General features: G+C 46.4%; 1 protein-coding gene across 2 annotated transcripts in view; it reads left to right on the top strand.

Annotated features, from left to right (window-relative positions):
* PRICKLE2 (prickle planar cell polarity protein 2) overlaps positions 1 to 14,409 on the top strand; it is a 103,234-nt gene that overhangs the window by 37,790 nt on the left and 51,035 nt on the right. The window contains exon 1 of one of the 2 annotated variants that reach the window (XM_064432933.1): positions 8,175 to 8,341. The exons of the other annotated variant lie outside the window; for it this stretch is intronic. The gene's annotated coding sequence lies outside the window, so the exon portion shown is untranslated. Of the gene's footprint in view, positions 1 to 8,174; positions 8,342 to 14,409 lie in introns of those variants that run through there. 2 annotated transcript variants of the gene reach the window in all.

The raw sequence follows: 14,409 nt of genomic DNA, 5'->3' as shown, positions 1-14,409 counted from the left end.
TACTAGTTAATGGGTGGGCTTGATGATCTTAGAGGTCTTTTCCAACCTAAATGATTCTATGAATTGCACACGTTAAAATAAAAATGTTGACCTTTAATTTTCCCCTGGAGTGGGTTTTGTAGTGACTTATCTGGTTACCCCGCCAAAAAAAAGAATTCTGTATAATTTTGGTTTATTAAGAGGAACTCAAGGGCACACGGGAGTTTTTGCCTCTTGACCACTAAAAAAAGAGACCTGTGCCATCGAAGCTACCAGTGTCCTTTGATGTCCTCCCATGTGCCCATATAATTCTTCTAATTACTACAAATGAGCGTGCTGCAGCCCAGGCTGCTGTGCAATTCTAACCAAGTCTGCTCACCAGATGGGGTCCTTTCTAGACAGGACCTTGGCAGTGTCTGTGCCCACACTGGTGACAGGAAGCATGTCACACATGTGGGACGAGGTGTTGGTCCTGACCTGTGAGGGCACCTGGCTGTGGAGCAGAGCCTGGCTGTGCCCTGGTGGGCTCAGAGGTGACCCCTGGCTCTAACACAGGCTCTGCCCTGAGAGGAGCTGAAATTTGTGATGCCAAGCTCTTGTTATTGTCCTGATGAGGCTAGGTTTGCTTTGAAATAACCAAACCAAACCAGGCTGTTAGAGATTTTGCATTAAGATAATTCCCTGGGCACAGTGCAGCCAGGAGATCTCTCTACCTGGCTGTAATTCATTTTTAGAAGGCATGTTTAGGTGCATAATGACCTCATTACCGTGCCAGTTGCAGCCCTGCCTGTTTAGGAGTATTTAATTGTTTTCATTCCCTGTGCACAGCCCTTTGAGTGGATAGGGTAGGAGCAGGAGAGGAAGGGAGGTTGCGTGATGGGAAACAATAAAGAATGCGGAGGCAGAAAGCAAAGTGCTTGTCTTGATCCCTGTAAGATTCCCCCTCCAAAGCATCCCAATATTCAGGGAAGCTGCAGTGTTTTGGAGCCTTTTCCTCCAAAGAGGAAGACAGCTCCTTCCATTGCCTTTTGAGGAGCCACAATTTTTTCCTCTCTTAGGTATTTCTGTGGAGAAAAAAAAAATGTTTGAAAGGCAACCTGAGCTCCCCTTCATCAAATGTCTGGAAGCTGGGGATGGAGGAGGGAGACTGAGACAGTGTGCACACTGCCCCTTCCTAGCTGCTCCCCAGGGATTTCTGTCATGTCTGCTTGCCAAAATCTCGAGGTGTCTCTGCCCTTCCCCAGAGAACCCCCCCAAAAAAGAGGGGGTGCCAGCTGCACCCTTGCCCCTTTCCCCCTCCCAGCCACATCTTTTGGATCTTAAGTTACCAGTTGTTATCATCTCTTAGGCAACAAATGGGACAAAATTCCCTGAGAGAAAGGAAAGAAAAAAGAAAAAATCCTAACCTCCAACACCTCCTCACTGCTCCTATGCGAGAAAGAATGTATAAAAGCAGGTAAAAGAGAGAGGAAAGGAAGGGGAAAAAATACTTACGTGTCTCTGGCAATGGTTTTCTAAGGAGCCTTGATTATTCAGTAGCAGTGGAAAAAAATACAGAAGATGTAAATAATCTTCAGGATTATGCTAAAGCCAAGGTTCAGTCATTTTCCTGGAAAAAAAAGAGCATGAGGTCTGTGCATTTAATAACAACCAAGCAGAATTTCTCTAGGGCTTCTTATATTTTCATTAAAAGGATCAGTTGTCTTGAAGAGAAATGGTAATTCTGGTATCTACAAATACCCTTTGGTTGGGAAGGATGTGGTTCAGGTTGGTGTGCTTCTGTGATTGGACTTTTTCTTCTCCTTTTCTTTTCTTGGTACTAATGTACATTCACATCCATGGTTACACAGGAAAGTGATCAAAAGCAGAGGGTTGGTTTATCATGAAATGGCAAACCAGGGCTGTACTTTGCGGTGCAGGATGTATCAAGATAAAAATGCGACATGATTTTTAGCTTTTCCTGTGTTTATGTTTGGTGCCAGAGGTACTCAAGTGATTTTTCAATGTGTATACATTACAGTCAGGTTTTCAAAAAAAAAAATTATAGTATCTGTTGAAATCTATACAGGATCTTACCCTGCTGGGCTTAATTTTAAACTATTGAGTTTATCGTTCAAGTAGAAAAAAATGGATTTATTGTGTGTATTTAATCAAGTGCAGCAAAAAAGTTTCACAGGCATCGTTCATCTTCACAAGCCAATTTTGATTTCTATTTTGTAGAAAAAACCTACCCCAGTAAAATGAACTCATTTATTGTGCAGATCTGATGGCACCAAGATTACAGCTGCTGGCAGGTATCGCCTGGTTTATGGGGGCACTCCCCATATGGATTTTTGTTTTTATGGGGTTTCAATGTCGAGAACTGTGTGTTTAATCACTGTAGAAATGCCGGGAGCCAAGGATTTAGGGATGCTTGGAAAAAAAGGGAAAGTGCATGGTGTTCCCATTGCACTTCCAAAACACGAGATGTGCTGCAGATGCCTGTGGCTGCTGGATTACCAGCAACTGGCAGGGTTCAGGGTGCTTGTGCATCCTTAGGCAGCTTTTATCCTTCACATCCCTTGCTCTCTTGGGAAGCCCCATCTCTGGAAGAGGCACTCATCCCTTTCGTGGTGCACCCAGGTGTGGTGAAGCAGTTGGCACTGGGCATGGAGGAGCTCCATGGTCCTTCTCGCTCAGCTCCTCTCTGTTCCCCAGGCTCTGGCTGTTTCCATGGATTCAATACCCGAGGTGATGAAAGGAGGTGATACCCGAGGTGATGAGGGGAGAGAGAAGGGAATTGTCCTTCATAACTTGTGGCCAGCAATGAATCTGTCTCTTCTGAGTGGGGCACAGCCAAGGTCACACTTCCCTGCAGACAAGGCTGCAGCTGAAGCTTCCTGTGGGGGGAACCCCATTGGCTGCAACTACAGAACATTTTAGTATTTAATAAAGGCTTGAAGAAATGTCATGATTTGCCAGTTTGGTGGCACATGGGTAGTTGAGAAGGTACTTTGGCTGTGGTAGTGGTCACACATGCAAGCAGCCAGTGAGGTGCCTGGCTGGCATAGCCTGAGCAACAGGCATCCTCACCTGGGCAAATTTTGGGCAGGTATGAAAATCCATGTCCCAGGAGTGGGGTTAGTAAAAATATTTGGCTTTGTGTCAGATAGCCCTTTGTGTGTGGGAGATGCTCTGATTTATTAGTGCAAGGGCTTGTAAAGGTGGGACAGTGGGGCTCACATTGCTCACAAACAAATCCCAGTCAGCACTACTCAAACTCCTGTCTGGGGTTTGTTTCCAGCAGCCCTTAACTCAAGAAGCAGGTTCTGTCCCTCCAGGTTAAGACATAGGCAAAAAACTGGCAGGGGGAGAAAGAAGTTATGTGTCCTAAGCTGTAGGAAGGGAGCACTGGTATTTTTCATAATTTGAAGTGCTAAAACCATAATCTTCCCTGAACACCCTGGTTGTCTCATATATATGTGGGCTGCTACAGCCATATATTCTTCTTCAGGTCCAGATGTGCCAGGGGTGATGGCTTGTCAGCTATTCTGGCAATACTAAAAAACCCCCAAACCAAACAAAACTAACAAACAAAGGGGAAAAAAACCCTGGGAAGGGGGCAGGGAGGGTATGTGATGCCAAGTGGAACAGCTCTGTCTCACCCGCCTCGAAGAGAAATGATGGAACACTGAAGGAGACAGGCTCCATAGCACAGATTAATGTGCAGTGTTTGAAAGCAGCCAAGAACATTTTATACACACACGGCAGGGCTGGAAGGAGCTGGGTGGCTCATCTCTGCAGAAACCATTCCTTTCCCTAAGAGAGCATTTAAAAAAATATATAAAGGGGAGAGTACAAAGGTCTCCAGGAGAGCTCAGCTGCTCAGGCAGTTTAATTGGCTGAAAGTAGAGCTTTACAGTTGGGATTAATATGAATATTTCTTAATAATGTGTGGTGACACATTGTCAGGAGTTCCAGAGTCAGGACTGCAAGGCTGCAGAGTGGTTGCAATGAAAATTCTTGCCTTTTCCTTCTGGTTTTTATTACTACAGTAACCCCCAATAGTGTGTATTGAAAGGAAGATGTTGTTAAGTTGGTTTCTTTGTTTATTCCTGTGCAACTAGTGAAAAAAGTGAAAAGATGAGAGGAAGAACAATGTGCAGAGCCTGGTAGTGATGCCTGCATTGTGGTTTGGCTGGTGGATCCACTCAGGTTTTCACCTGCACATGGGGAAGTGCAGTGCATCTGTATAAACCTAAGCAAAACCCACCAGAAAGCAAGTAAAAGTGACTTAGCAGTGCTTGAGGTGTCTCAGAAGGACCTGAGACCATTAGTGTTTTTACAAGCATTTTTCAGCTGGCCTTACTGCCTTTTATCTCTGTGGGTCTCCCCTGAGTGACTGGCAGCAGGGGTTGCCTGCAGGGAGGAGGTGGCTCTCCTGTCCCTTCTCCCAGGCAGCCAGGGGATGTCTGCGGCCCTTCTTGAGGGTTATTTTTGCTGCTTCTGTTTTTTTTTTTTTTTCCTTTTTTCCTTCTTTCTCTCACCTTCCCTTCCCTCCTGGTAATTTCAGAGCCCGGTAATTTCAGTTCTGGGAAGCCCGCCTCCTTGATCAGCATGTGTAATTGCCACCAGCCCTAATGGGATGCACTCAGAAGAACGTTTCTGTAATTTCCCTGCACTCCCACCTGCCCTTGCCCCTCTCTAGGAGTGATTGCCTCCACAGCTTTATAATCAACATCAAAACCACAGAAGAGAGGTTCCTGTGCCTGGAGCCACTGCAGAGCAGTGAGGCTGAAGCCTTCCCCACTCTCTCTAAAGCCTGTGCCTCTCTAAATTAGTGGCACAACAGCGAGCAGCAAGCACACAGCTGATAAAAGTCTCAGCGAGGCGTTTGTTCCTGTAATGATTGTCTTTTATGCATAGATAATTTTGATAGAGTTAGACTTCCGAAGCCCGCTGTCATCAGGGTGGAGTGAGCTGACCTGTTAATCATAAGGGGAATTAATGGGAATTACAGCTGCTGGAGGCCCCCCTCTCTGAAGAGCTTGGTTCAGGAGCTGGAGGGAATTCAGGAACGAAGCAGCGTGTGTTGTCTGTTGTCCTTAGAGCTGCAGATAAAGTGGCAGCAAGGCTGTTCCCTGGGGAGAAGGGAGGTGTGGAAGAGATAAACTCCAGGAGCACAAACACCAGATTAACAGCCTAATTCTCAGGAGCATGAGCATGCATGCATTTTCATTGCATCCACTTGGTAACTAATGGAGACTTTTAATTTAGCAAAGAGGGAGACCAGAGCTGCCACGATTTGCCACCTTTCTGGTGTCTGTATCCAAAGGAGACCCAGGGATGATCCTGCATTACCTCTCTTGATGGGATTTCTGTGGTATAAGTTGATTTAGCACCATTGATGTGAACTGAAATTCAAAGAATTCCTCCTGATGTTTTACCCCATCTGAGGTCCTGTCTATCTGCAGATATTAGGAAACAGCTACTAGATAAACTTCATCAAGCATTTCCTCCATGTTTTCTTTTTAGGATAACCTGCTTTTAAAATGCCATCTATCCATGCAGCCTGCAGAGATTAAAAATGTTTATCTCATCCATGCAGAAGACTCATAAAGTCTTTAAATATGCTTTATATTGGTGTTTCTCAAAGGAAGGGCTGATTATCTGGTCTCAAATATCCAGAATGTGGTCATTGTGTGCCTGAGTGTGTGTACACAAGAGCTCTCTGATGAGTAGTCAGACAGGCTGCTCAGACAGACCACACTTAGGAATTCGTGAAGAACAACACAGCAAGTTGCACTGAAATGCTGTTGTCATTGTGCATTCCAAATGCACGTGCCAGGGCATGGAATAGAGGACAGCAATTAGTCAGTCCTGTTAATAATGAGTATGGTGCTGGGAAGGGAAAAATGATGGTAGAATGAGTTGTTTCTTTTGTAACAGTAAAAGGAATGTAAATGGCATTTGCTCAGTTCCATGTGTGCACTTCAGGAGTTTTTAAAGTCTCTTTATCAGTTTGGGTAGCAGTTGATAGGGAGGAGGTGCAGGTTTTGTGCAGAACTATCAACAGGCTTGCACTTTGGGAAGCATGATGAAGTAGTCCTCTTCCAGGGCAGCTGAAGAGAGATGCCCTGAATGAAGGTGATGTCCTTGCCCAGCACAGGCACTGATGGGGCCGTGGGCACCCCCATTCTGTGCCAACCAAGGAGAAGTTTCTCTGTCCACGTGGCACCCTCCAGCAGCAGTGGGATTCCCTATTTCCCCACAGAGCAGCAATGGTCCTGCCAGTGCATGGGGAACAGCACAGCCAGAGAGGAAAGGATGGTTTGGAAAGAAAGGGCTGTTTCATGAGCTGAGTGTCCTGAGCAGCAGCAACACTGTGGGATGGTGACAGAGACCAGGAATGTGGGTTGGGACACAAAACCCAAGCCTGAGCATGTTGCAAAGGCTATGTGGACACAGCCTTCACCTGAAGTTCTACTGTGTGGTAGCCTATGAGGGTGTGAAAGTCCCCATGCAGAATACATGCTCAGGAAAGAGTGAACACCTTTCCAAAATAATCAATTTTGGGATCTTCAGGATGTCATTCAAGGATTTAAGACCAGGGGAAAAAGTACATTACACTGGTCTCTGGCTCAGCTGAGGCTGGCACCAGGTGGCACAAGGGTGGCACTAACTGTGTGCTTGTTATGGGGAAGCTCAGAAGGTCCCTGTTTGCTGTCCCATGTCTGGTGCTGAGGTGCTGCTGCTCACCTCCCTCACAACCCAGGTTAAATAACACAGCGGGGAAAACTCAGACTTGCAGGGGAGGGTGGGGAGAATATATTTTGGGTAGTCTGTCAGTCAGCTTGACACTAATTGGTTGCAGTAGGTAATCGTTCTCCATGTAAATTAGGCTCCAATTTCCTCTGTAGTCTGTCTGTTTGCTGTGTGGGCTTCGGTCTCTAATTAGGCTCTCACGTGGCAAACCTGGTTTGTAAGCTGCTTTTGTTCCTGGAGAGCCAGGCTCAGCCTCCCCGAGGCTGCCAGTGCTCTTCGAGCCCCGCTCCCCAGTGGAATGTTTCTTGGATTAACACTACCAAGTCCTAAGTTCTTCTTTTAATGTACATTTTGATTACTTCTATATTTAAAGCTTGCAATGGTGGTGGGGTTAGAATGCAAAGAGGTTTCTTGGACTTGCAATGGGAATACCCCTCCAAAATGCTTCCTCTGTGTTCCTGGAAGCCCAGCTCACTCCTCCATGAATAGACCTCATTGAATCCCCAGCCTGTGCTGGGGCAGCTTGCCCACATCTGGATTCTGCTGCCTGTCTGCCGGGACACCTGGAGTGCAGAGCACTGGCTCCCCCCTCGCTTGGAGGGGCTGTGTGAGCACATTCAGAGGTCACCCAGATGCCAGCCCACGCTCTGGAGCTGCTCCAGGGTTGCACATCTGTGAGTGAGTGCAGCAATGTGCAGTTGCACGAGAGGCTTTTATCCCTTATCCCTGCCTGTTGGTTTGCAAATGAATGCAGGTTTCCAGTCGCTGCCTGCAGCCCTGTGCTTTCTGAGACCAGAAACACAGAACCAGTGCAGCCAGAGTGTCAGTCAGGGTCAGGCATCTAGGGGTGCATATAGCAGAGAAGGATGTGTCTCTACAGTAAATGTCTGTGCCAGGCTGAAAAATTGAAAAATAAAAGGCAAACCGTATGTTTTGGCCAGCCTGGCTGTTTGCCAGCAGCACTTTATGATGCAGTAGTTACCTTTGTGAAATTCAGTATAACTTCAGGACCCATGTGCTGACTGTTTCTGCAAACCTTCTCCGTGGTTGTTACAGTCCTGCCCCAGATGTGACAGCAGCTTTCTTACAAACAGTCCTTTTATTGGCATCCTGATATTTACCATACTTTTTGATCTGGTGATGCAGGCTGAGGGTTGCCAGCTTTCTTCAATGCTCTCACATGGCTGTTAGTAAGTAAACAAGAAACTTATTTTTGTGAGAAAAAGGAGAAATAAATTTGAGCATGGGGGTGGTTTTTTATTGCTTCTCTTTGTATGATTTATACATTGGCAAGGTAACTTCGCTTTCATACCGCTAGTCAAAACTGGGAAGGATGTTGTCTCTGCAGAGAGCTACATTTGGGTAAAGGGACAGGATTGGATCAGGCTTTAGGATTTTCACCAATAAGCTCAAGCTGCTGTGGGCGTCGCTCCGACAGCTGGGGCAGCCGCCAGGTCCCTGCCCTCCCCAGATGACCACAGCCACTGGCAGGGCACAGGCAGCCCAGATCCCTTCTGCCAGCGCCGAGGATGCTCCAGGGTCTGTCCTGCTGCTCCTTGCCTCTGCCCTCAGCCCTTCCATGGGGCTGCTCCAGCCTGTGAATGCCTCTTTAGCCCGGGTAAGTAATCGCGCCGCATTTACAGCATCTGAAAGTATAAGTGGCTTTAATGCTCTACAAATGTTTGCATTAGGAGATGGTTTTCTCTTTCGGCTCTGATTCCTGCCTGCCTTTGCGAGGAGCAGTTCCCTTTGCAGGCAGGGGCTCTCGGGGGCCAGGCGCAGGAGCAGGGCTGTGCTGTGTCCTCTGCTAATATTTGCCTGAATATCCAGACGCAGTAAAACTTTTCCTTGATGCAGACATGACTTCTGTCGCCAGTCCCTGAGCTGCTCCTGCTATTTCACTCTCTTTAAAGCCCGTGAAGAGTAAAACCCTGCGGGAGGCTGCAGCTTATCTTCAGCTCTGAGTTTCCAGACCTGCTGTGTGTCTTCTCAGCTGTTGCAAGGATATGTGTGGAATGACAGAATGCGGATTTTGGGTCTTTGGCAGCTGTGTTTAATGCAGGATAAAGGGTTATTTTAACTTTGGGATGTTGGATTTCTTATGCCTTTGTTAATATGAATTCAGGAGAAAAACTCCAATTTTCTTTCAGGCAAAACACAAGCTTCTTTTGAAGGAAACAAAGTGTTTTAAGTACTTAATCAACTTGCTGAATTCAGTTGCTTTAGGATAATTTAGGAATTAAACAGAAGGAGGCTGTGTTAGTAACAAACTGTGGTTTTGGTTGGAAACAAGGATTCATTCCTGCTAGAGAAGGCAGAGGAAGCCGCAGCCTGTGGGCAGAGCTCCTGGGTCTGTTTGCTAGGCGGGGGGGTGGGGGTTTAACAGCATCCTCTATTTGCCTTTGTTTAGGCAGTGCAAATTATTTGTATACTCTAGGATTCCTTCCCTCCTTCAGCAGATGTTTTGTCTGTGTAACTGGTGGAATAATTAGTGAGAGATGTGGCACTGGTGTGCAAAAACCCCTTGGGGGTGGGTAGAGAAATCCCAGAGTCCATCCTGGAGCAGCTGGCTGAGGAGCACAGTCAGCACAAGATGCCAGAAGCAAAATTCATATGGCCCAACATATTTGATTTTATTTCTGCAGAGGGTTTGTTCTCCCTGCTGCCAAAAACAGGCAGGGACTGCTTCTTGGGGCAGAAGACCCTGCTGCTGCTGCTTATTGCAAATTTCTCTCAACATGTGAATCATTCACTTGGGATTTTTATGGTGGTGGCTGGGGATGATTAAATGTTCAGACTGTAGGAAATTAGCAGGAGATTTGAGTGTTTTCCTCAGTGGCTTTGGCCCCAGTGGTGGGGTGACATGGAAAGCTCTCCCTGTGTGGATCAGGCTGACTGGAGATTTTGAAGTCTCAGGTTGAGTGAGCATGTTTTAGCTCAGCTGCCATTTAAGTAATGGCAGCAACATGCTGCTTGCTCTAATGATCTTGATTTAAGTTATCAGTTATTTCCTTAATTAGCTACTTCATCTGCTTACACCTTAAATTACTCTATTTGTTCACCTAGAGAAGGGGGGAAAAGTTCTTTTTTTTCTCTCTTTTAAAGGGTGGCAGTGGAAATGTGCTGGCATGTGCGGTTCTGACTCCAGGAGAGTTGTGGGCTGACTCTCCTGGCAGCACGAATTTGAAATGAGATGTAGATGTACATTTATTCCTTGCATCTGTGTCATGCAGACAAACAAAATGAGTTGAAGAGGTCCTTTGAAAGCCCTGTTTGTGTGTATTAGCTGGACTGAGGCTGGGGTTGTGCCTCAGGACCAGTTCTGAAGGGGATAAAGCACCTTTTAATCGCCAGTTGGTCTTTACATTTCCCCTGCATTAGCACATGGCAGTGTGTTGGCTCTCCACACAGCACTTCAGAAGCAACCTCTCCAGCTGGCACCAGTTCCTCACCAGTGTTCCCCACACCTCATCCTCTGCTGCGCTTTTTCCTGCATCTCAAAGAGACTCAAATGTTTCTCTTTGGAGACTTCTTGTGATACCCCGTGCTATTTGTTCCTGCTTTAGTACTGTTTATTATTTTAATGATATTCCCTTCGTTAGCCTGAGCTTCACACTCTCCCTGGTGCAGAACTCGCTGAAACACATATTGCATAATGAGCCTGCTTCCATATTTAAACCAGAGGGACAAGAGCTGGGACTCTCCCAGCTAAAATGGAACTAAATGCTTGCCCTCCAGTTACATTGAAGCATCTGTGCCAAAAAATTATGTATTTGGGAGGAATTACCAAAAGTCCTGATGTACACAAGCTTTAGTCCTTTGAGTCTTCTACATTTTTAGCCGTTTGGCATGAATTTGGACTGTATGACTTTCCTCTGTCAGAGGAAACATTTCCCATGGCCTGTGTGAAAGGCAGAGCATTGCCCTGCAAAGCAAAACCACAGGGAGCAGCACAGACGTGTCTCCAGCACTAGCACTCACTCCAGCTGGGACCTGCTTGGATGGCAGTGCTGGAAATCCCACGTGTCACGTCTGGCAGCACACACAAACCCCAACCCCAGTGCTGCCAGCCCCGGCTGACTCTGGGCTCTCAGCGTTACTCTTGTGGTCTTGGCTATCCCAGGGGAATTGCAGCTTTTGGGCTGGTTTGTGAAATAGCTGAGGGTTGATGGGAAGGAGTCAAATACGGGAATTCTAATGCTCCAGGAAACAATATCCTAATATTTGTATGTCGTGATTCCTAAATTATTGTCATGATGTTATGCAAGCAGGGGTGGTGGATCTTGTGGTCAGCTGTGCTTTGGGCAGCACGGTCACTGATACAGCAATGCCTCTGGGTGATCCACGTTCCCATACTTGTCTGTCTTGGATTGCTTGTGTAACCTTGGACAAATCGTGGACACCCTCCAAGCCACAGATGGGGGAGAACAGCAGAGTTCCTGTTGCAGCTGTTCAGGAGTTGGTGTCAGAGCAGAGCCAGCCCCAGAGTGGTACCCAGGGATTCATGTATCCACAGCATACCTGCAGTGGACCCCCATTGTCACAAGGACCTCCAATGCAATGGAAAAAGACAGTAAAACCAAATAAGCTAGACTCAAGAAGAAAATAATTGCAGGTTTGTCCCCTCTGCTTTTCTTCCTCTGCTGGTCCTGGGAGGAGGTAGCTGAGAGGAAATATTTGCTCTTAACAGGGTTCGATTTCTCTTTGCATTCCTTGGAAATCTGTGTTTGGATTTTGCCCTGTTGGTGTTGGTTTATGCAGTGATGTTTCCAGCAGCTCGATTGTGTGGGTATAGTTCCAATTCTTGGTATTTCATGCAAAGATAAAAAAGTAATAAAGATGGTACTGAGTAATGAGGTGGCTATTTAATCACAGCAGGACTCGCAGGAAAATGTGCATTAAGTATTTATAGGACAGTATTCATTAACATTTTCACTCGGTTGTCACTGGGCAGTTCAAGAAAGCTGCTGAGAGAATTGGAGTCTGTGTAGCACAGCCACAGACCTGGAAAGGGCTGCAGCAGAGGGAAGGCATGAACGCTGGCTTTGTTACCAGACGTGTCCCTCGTAGCTGGCATTGCATTTGGAGCTGCAGCAGTGAGCAGGATTTTGGTAGTTTCACTTACCGTTCTCAAAATGCTTGTGGTGAATATTTTAGGTCTGACTTTTCTGGCTGCTGTGTCTTATGAGAGTGCAAGTGGCTGACACTGAACCCCTGGTTCACAGGCAGGCAATTAGAGAGATAAGCCTAAGTGACTTCATGTGTCTCCTTTTTAGATTGCTCTGAGTTGATGTAAAGGGCTGGGATTAGCAGAGATTGAGTTCTCAGAGTGCTGGAAACCAGCTGTGGCCAGGGGCCTCATCCAACATGAGCTCTAGGTACTGAGTTACAGAGTGAGTTTTCTGTGGGCATGAAATGATGCCAGGAAGATTAGAACTGATGATAAAATGCTATTAATGCTTGCTTCATTAACAGCATAGGAGGTATCAAATTACTCTGGTGCTATAACTCAAAAGTGTTTCTTATATTTGTTAAGTGAAGCTATTTAAATGGTTGAAATACATTCACTTGCTGGCCATTGCATCCTCAGATAGAGGATCACAGCAAAGTGTGTTAGATTTCCCAGTGTTAATGGAAGGTCTGAAGCAGTAGCAGCCTGATGGTTTAAATTTTCCTTTGAGATGACACGGGGTCTTGTGTTAGATTTTAGGATGCCTTGTTCTGGGCCAGTACTGTGAGCCCAAGACTGGTCTCAGGCTCATGTCAAAAGCTGCAGTGGTTGCACAGGCCTGACAGATTTGGGATTAGGGGCTAAAGGTCCATGATGCTGGTCCTGTCCAGCAAGTGACATGCCCAGATCAGGCTATGCCCACAGGCACCTTCCCTGGTGGAGAGAAAGTTCCTCTTAGGATTACTGTCATCAGGAGACAGCTTTGTCCTACTTTTTAACAAGTGTAAAAGGGACATACAGAGAGAATTACCTCCTTTACCTGAATGCCTGTTGGATAAAATAAATGTTAACCTTGGCTAATCAGTAAATGGATTCAATGTGGATGTCTCTTGTGATCCATTTATGTACTTGAAACCCCCATTGATTTCCACTGGAACCATTCAGCAGAGCAGCAAGTGGAAGGTCTGACTGTAGCGGTGCTCTTGGCTTCCTGATACCTTTGTATGAGAAAGGAGATTGTGCTGGCAGTCAGGACAGAGGTGTGGTTTGTGCCAGGCATGCAGCACACAGAGCTCTCACTGGGCCTCAGCCTCTGCTTTGTCCTGTTTTTCACTGTGCACGAAGTGATGCCTTGTGGCATCCCATGTAGATGGCTTTGATCAATTTTGACTTTGGCCTAACTGGTCATTCAGGGAACATTCCGGAGACCTCCTGTTGCAGTTAGTCCTGAACTCTCCCACTCAGCCTGGGCTTCTTCCTTTCATGAGGGGTTAAATTTACTCAACATAAACATTTTCTGCTCTCGAGCTTGTCCTTATTTGTTGTTTTCATACTCTCATTTTCTTAAGCACTACAGGAAACAGTCCCTTGTTCGAAGAGCTTCAAGCTCATACCTCCAAACATCTTCACAGCAGATACTTTTTGAGCATCTTAACACCCACTAAAAATCATTGAGAACTGAATCCTTAACTACTGCCAAAATATGCAGACACCCTGAGGATCTGACTGCTTCCCCTGACCACCTCCATTAGACCAAGGGATAACAGAAAGGAAGTGGGAAGAGCATTCCCTCCTGGAGCTTAAGCACCAGAAATTACTCAGAATTAGTCTGGGTCTAAGCCACAGCATATTTTTGCAATTTAGGTCCTGTAGCTTGTCACATCAGCAGATTTGAAACCCTTGTGCTGACTGTGGATCCAGCTCCTAAAACTGGTGGAAGAACATCGTTTTTTCTGTGATATATGCTCACTGCCAGCTTTGTTGTGCTTCAAGGGAATTTAGCTTAAAGAGGTGTCAGGGAAGGACATCAGACAAATGGCCATCAGTGGAGGATGGTTGTACATGCCCACCAAAAATTGTATTTGTCATGTTTTGCCATTTTGTGTAGAACAGCTTGTCTCTGGGGCTTCAGGTACATCAGAAAGTTGAGTATGGCAGGTTTTCCTGAACACAGAGAAAACAACGTTTTGGTCAAAGTCACAGGCAAAATCATAGTTGACATCAAAACTAAACCAAATTTCATGTCCCTTCTGTAAGCACACAGTGCTGCTCACTCAGGTGGAGGTGGACAGGCTGGAAAAGCAGGTACGTGCTCTGCTCTGCGTCTTGTGTGGAATGAAAAGTATCAAAGTCAGAACTTTTTTCACAGCAGAGCCATTCAGAGTGCAGCAAGTGTCAAAATCCTTGGCCATGGTTGGTGCCGGTGCACACAGCAGACACTTGGGAAGGGCAAGGCAGCTGCTGGGCTGTGATTGCTGCTTATTACACTAATTACAATTGTCTCGCTGGTATCTGAGCTCCCCTTCTCCTTCCCCCATCTGTCAGGTTGGCCATCCATGGTTGCTCATCCCTGTGAGATGGGTTTGAAGTGCTTATTGCCCCAGAGAGCCTGACGGTGCTCCCCCTTCGCTTCTTCCTGCTGACACAAGGGAATGGTTGCAGTTTGTACAGAGAAGGGATTTGGGGGTTGAGCTGTTTGCCTTGAATTAAGGCCATGGAAAGGGGAGCTGTTGCCC

This window comes from Passer domesticus, chromosome 9 (genome assembly GCF_036417665.1).
Source record: "Passer domesticus isolate bPasDom1 chromosome 9, bPasDom1.hap1, whole genome shotgun sequence".
In the NCBI taxonomy this organism is placed as follows: Eukaryota; Metazoa; Chordata; class Aves; order Passeriformes; family Passeridae; genus Passer; species Passer domesticus.
Note: the sequence above shows the minus strand (reverse complement) of the source record. Positions and strands in the feature narration are given on the sequence as shown.